Here is a 6493-nt window from a genome sequence, read left to right on the forward strand (position 1 = left end):
CCTAAATGTTAGTACATCTGTACTTTTCTGTCAATAGTACCCTATATAGACATGATTGGCTCATATTTTGTTAGCTGTTCTGACAAAAAGGCCGCACCAATTTCCTTCATGGAAAAGTAACCTGTAAGTTTGCTGAGCACGTGCTACCTGACAGCTAGCAATTGTGATCCTTGCAATAGTGCATCAATGATCCCCTCATATTTCCCCAGCATTACACACAGTCAGCAAGTTAGCTGGCAGACATTGTAATAATCCCCTTATGTCCCAACAGAGCATTTAATCGTGCACATTAACATGATTTGTACTCACCAACAGTGCCACCAATCATGATTCCCAGGTGGTCCAAGAGATCCTGCTCCCTGGTTATGAGGTCAGCCCACCGGTGCTTCAGCTGGTGGTCACTCCTCTGGCTGGCATACACACGCTGCAGGTGATGCAGCACCTTTCCCCACCGGATTCTGCGCGCCTCTGTCGGATACCCCTGTATCACCCTGCCCGGATCATGAGCGGCAAGAAATGCGTCACAAGCCAGATGAAGCCCCCCAACTCCTCTTCCCCCATCCTGCCAAGATGTAGCCTAGCAGACATACTTATAAGTGAAATGAAATAGGGGTAAAAGAAATAGAAAGGGGAAAAGGGGGAAAGTAGGGGTACAAAGACAGGAAAAAAGTAAACCTAAACACTAAAAGAGCCCAACTATCCCCAAACTAACACTACCCACAACAGACTCCCACAAACAAGAAAAACACAAGATAAATGGACAAATGTAGACAAAACACAGTAGTAGAGTATACACCAACAATATTTATTTAACAAATTGACAATATAGATAGCACACAGGAAAAAAACAGCACAAAATCTCAGGACAACACTCTCTACACAGCCACACAGTCTAGAAGGATCATAGACTGCAAAGTGAAAGTGAAAGTACACCCACTGTATGAGATCTGTAAACAGGATATCCTATTATATCACTTCCTGTATGAAAAGTCCCGCCTTTTTCGCGTTATGCATCATTTTTTGTTGCACAAAACTGTATTTGCATCATTTCTTTTGACGCACAGACGTGAATATTAACCCGCATCCACATAATGATACATGGACTGTACAAATATCTGGATGCGGGCTAAATTTCACTCCTGTGTGTCAAAAAAAATTACGCAAATACAGTTTTGGTTGTCAAAAAATGACGCACAACGCTAGGGACGTCAAAATTACAGTGCATTAACTGGTTTGGGCATTTTTACTTGTTTTTTTGGTTATTTTACATTTGGGACACATCAGAGATTGGCTAATTGAAGACAGTATGGTGTTGATGGTGCTTGTTCACATGTGTGACATCATACTGCAGCGGAACATGATCCACTACTCCCTTCACAGTATTTTTACAGTTGGCTGACGCAATAGATGGTCATAAGTGTGGCCTACATATATGTGGTGCACAAATTGGGCATGTTTGGCATAAGGAGAGGATAGCAATGTGACGCACATATGTACAATACCTAAATGCCTTTGGCTCAAATTGTGTGCTTTGACAACTAATGTTTTGGTTGACCCAGTGTGTGTGTATCACATGAAGCATAATTGTACATATGGTTGTATGAATGTGACGTCCATGTGTCCAATCCTTAGATGCAAGTCATATTGGAAATGAGCGAGGGCATGTGTTAGTCATACATGTAACAACACCCGTAAAGTGTACTTCCAAGTTTTAGGGTCACGTAGACACCACATGTGACATAGCATGCACCAGATGGATGGCAGACGCTTGTTCATGTCAATGTTCCACATTTTCTACATCCTATGTCCTAGAGTATTGGTAAGAGCTTCCTAGGCACTACTTGGAGAATCCCACATGCATTGAGGAAGTGGGTACCATGTTGTTTGCACAGACAGACAAGGGTGAATCTCAAATGTATGATGACACCACAGTTGAGGCCATAGAAGTGAGCCCCAACTATCAAGTGGCTGTGGTGGACCAGCATACAAGACAGCACGTGTCCACTTATTTCCAGTGATCAATTGCACATAGGTGTCTTGTTCATGTGTGTGGTCCAATGATGATCCTGTATATTTTTTGGGGTGTAATTTGTCACAGTTCGGTCCAGGACTCATCATGAGTCAGTGGCAGCTATTCCTGTATATACTGAGTATCCTTGGATGATCAATGTGAGTAAAGTAGATGTGGACATGTGAACCAACATGTGGATGGTCCTACCCTGTCACTAAAGACGTGTAATGAGACAGTCAACAGGGCAACCTTGGTGGGCTGAGTGAGATAATTTCTCAGGTGTCATGTTCCGGCAGGTGTCATTACAACATTTGTACACAGGTTGGCCTCTGCATTTCCTACTGCATCTGGGAACATCATAGCCTCTGTGCTGATTATTCTTGCAGCTATTCACCACACACGGCCCATCACTATGTTGTGCACACTGTGATTCTGTGTGTGAACTGTCATGGTCCTGACATTTGTGTATTATTCATGGACATTATCAGAGTTTGCTGGTTGTGCTGAAAGCCCCATACCCAATCCCTGCCTACGGCCCTGAGACACTGTCACACTTTGTCATTCATGCATAAATGCAACCCACACAAGGGATGGGCTATGAAGTTTGCTTTTCCAAGAGGATGTAACTCAAATGGTACAGTTAAAAAGCAGATGATTCTATACAATGTATTTGGGTAAGCATGGAAGAAGCCCATGCCCAATGCCCCCTGATGAATGAGAGGTTTGCTAACGCACGTGTGGTACATATGTAGACACAGGGATACTTTAGTGTGACGCACAGACAATTGCCAGTCAGGCTGACAGAATGCAAGGTGATTCAGGGTCCAGTTACTTGACAAGTTACGTAACCAGTGGTCTGACTGAGACTGTTTGGAGGACAAACTAGACAGTTGACATGTCGAACTGTGTACGTCCTGTGTTTTTGAAGGGGACAAATGAACCCAAGGGCTGTGTTACACGGCTTAATTAGTATCAATGCTTGGCCGTGTATTTGACATAATGGCAACTCCTATGCTGTTCCAGGCATCATCAGGGGCAGTGCTTTTTTAAATGGGTGGTGTGCATGGAGGTGATCACATGTGTGGGCTGCATCTGTTTCCCACCAGTCCTGTAGGTGAGTCTTGCATTCTAAGGGCCAACAGACATTTTCACAAGGGGAAGCAATCTACATGTGCTAACAGGGCTTTGAAACTAGAAGACAGTGTATAAATTGAACTGACGTCCTTGCAGTCAGATGTTCTATGACAATGGCATACCATAGGAAAGGGTGTAGCACACTGGTTTGCTAATGATGGTCTCTGTGTGTAGAGGAGGTAATATCAGAGTACACATCTTAGTATTCCAGGGACCTCTTCTGACAGGTGGGTTGTGACCAGGTGCATGGGTGTGTCAGGAGTTAGGAAATGGGCTGACATGTACATGGAATGTCATGTGCGCAATGCTTGTCATATGTGTGGCACTTGTGCTGTCTATGTTCTGCTTCTAGGGAACTCTAGTCACAGATAGTCCTTGCAAAGATTGGATGCAGTTGGACTTACTGCTGTCAAGGGTCTGGTCATGCATTCCTGTTACTGATGCCAAAGCACATTGACTGCCTCATGTATGAAGCTTGTTTTCCCCTTATTGAGTGATGGTATCTTAGTTGTGTGCCATATGCTGCGTTGGACCTTGATTTCAACATGTATGTGTGAAATAGTTGTGGTCCTCTGCTATTGGCCTTCAAAGGAGATATGTACATGATATATGTCATTAAGAGTGTGTGTGTATGTGACCATTGTATGTTAGGCATCACATTAGCTCTGGGATGTTCCGTGTCCTACTCAGTATCTCAGCAATGCTCCATGAGGCAACACTCTTATTCTGATAAGTAGAGATGAAGGTGTGCAAAAAGGAATAGCCAGACCATGATATGGTGATTAGAATAGGTGTTTATTTAAATTTGTTAACTAAAGTGGTGAAGATGATCATTTTCAAAAGAAATTATTTACGATCTGTTGCCGCCTGTGTATACCAGCGGCCGTGTTCTGTAGTTCCCCCTCCTGTTGCAGGCCAGCATCCTCCTCTTCCTCCTCTTCAGGCGTGTGTGGCTCTGGTTCCAGGAGGGGAATGTTTCTTTTGATACAAATGTTGTGCAATATTGCACATGTGAGGATGATCCTACAGACCATCTCCGGGGAATATAGGAGGCTACCCCCACTGATGTCGAGGCAGCGGAACCTTGACTTGAGGATGCCAAAGGTCCGCTCGACAATGCTGCGTGTCCTCCTATGGGCGTCGTTGTAGGCACGCTCTGCAGCAGTACTTGGGTTGCCAAATGGTGTCATAATCCATGGCTGGATGCCATACCCCTGATCAGCTGCAAGAGAAAATGAATGGGATCATGTTGATGTAGCTGTCACTATTGAAAAGACCTTTCATAGCAGTAGTTGTCTTGTGTTGTCTGTGACTCTTTTGTGTACTAATGTGGCATCCTATGCTTGTAGGATGTTCCAACTGCATTGTGTTGTTTCCTTGGCTGAACGAGTGTAGCATTGTGACTTGTCATACAGGTGTCCGTGTGTCTTCACTGGGGGTGAGATGATAGTTCCAGGCACAGTTAAAATTGACAGTGTTGTTGACACGTTCATATCAGTGTACCATGGACATCCCATACCTTTAGACTTATGCAATGGATTAATGTAAAGGTCATTGGGACACTTACAATTTGCAAGGTGACATTTAGGCAACCACACTCATTGATGTCTTAACATTAGGCTGTACAGTAATTTCCGATGTGTGACAGGTTCAATGGTGACTTAAGAAACATGGCTAGCGATGTCACGACCTCAGTGTGTTCCTGTTCACATGTTGCTGTTGTGGTGTATGTGTTGTGTGTCCTAGAGGGTTGCTGTGCAGTGTGTATATAAGTAGGTTTTTGTACTTACCAACAAGTAGTCCATTGCCATACCGTCCATCCTGGAAGTGGTTATTGATGGTGCAGTGACGGAAGATGAATGAGTCATGTACACTCCCAGGATATTTAGCCACGATGTTGGTGATCAATCCCTGGTGATCGACTATGGCCTGCACGTTGATGGAATGTGTGTGCTTCCTGATGCGGTAGAGGTGTTCAGTTGCAGCAGGTGGCACAAGGCGTACATGTGTGCAGTCGATTGCACCAAGGACGTGTGGGAAGCCACTGATGAGGTAGAACCCCTGTTTTGTTTCCTGCTGCTTCTGCAGTGTGTTAGGGAAGCAGATGTGACGGGTGTCAGTCGAATGATGGCATCCAGTACTTTGGGCAAAAAGGCAGAGAATGATGGTTGTGATATTACGCCAACCAGGGCACCAGTTGTTTGGAAAGAGCCGCTTGCCAGCATGTGAAGTACGGCAAGCAGCTTTGTTTCTGTGGGGATGGTGCGGGGTGTCACCAAAGTGGGGGGCAACTGCTTTTCAATGTTTCGCAGCAGCTGCTGAATGGCCTGCCAGTTCAACTGGTACCTCTGGATGATGTCATGTTCCCTGAGGCCCTGAAGGGTGGTTCTTGGGCGGAATATCCTCTCCTGCCTTCTGCGCTGCCTTTGGGGTCCCTGCTGGTGTTGTTGTAGCTGCTGTTGTTGCTGCTGGGCTCTGCGTCTGCATGCACGCTGGATTAGTATCACCTCCATGGCTCCCTGTTGCTGCTCTGCTGTTTGTTCTGATTAAATACAGGTGTGTTTGCCCCATTTTAACGCCTGCCGTGACCCAGGCGTTCATTTTTGATGCAAATCGAGCTGTGCGTCATTTTCTGGCTCCGCCTCCCGGTCGTGCGTCATTTTTGCCCGAAAGCATAAATACGACGCACGGCCCTTTAAGCCATTTTTTGGACGGGAACGCCTACCTTGCATATAATTAATGCAAGGCGGGTTGCTGCATCCAAAAAATGACGCACACAGCGGAATTTTGTCATCCGCTGGCTCGGGCATCAAAGTTTTAATACGGGGCAACGTTTGTACTGATTGTGCGTCAAAATTTTTGATGCACAATCGGCGCAGACGGAGTATAAATATGCCCCAAAGTGACATCATACATCCTAACACATCCCCTTTACTTCACACAATAAAATACAATACAATAAAACGGATAAATTAAAAATGAAATGAACATTTTATAACAAAACTTTAAAGAGGGATTACTAATTTAAAAAATAAGATGAACAGTTTATGAACTCAGATAATCATTGAGATAAGATGGAGGTCTACGATCCCTACTCTCTCTGGTGACCCTAGATTCTTCTTCAATCACTCTTTCATTAACACCTGTTAACAATGAACTGTCTGCACCATGTGTATAGGAAAGTACTCTCTTTTTGGCATGGTTATCCCCACTTTTTGCCTGCTGTCAGTATTCTTTGACTATTTTAACTGGGATCCTGCTAACCAGGACCCTAGTAATTGTGCTATCTCCCTCTACATTTGGTTTCCTAGGACATTGCACACCCCACAATTGGAATACTGGTGCCCC

This window comes from Pleurodeles waltl, chromosome 6, assembly GCF_031143425.1.
Source record: "Pleurodeles waltl isolate 20211129_DDA chromosome 6, aPleWal1.hap1.20221129, whole genome shotgun sequence".
Taxonomy (NCBI): domain Eukaryota; kingdom Metazoa; phylum Chordata; class Amphibia; order Caudata; family Salamandridae; genus Pleurodeles; species Pleurodeles waltl.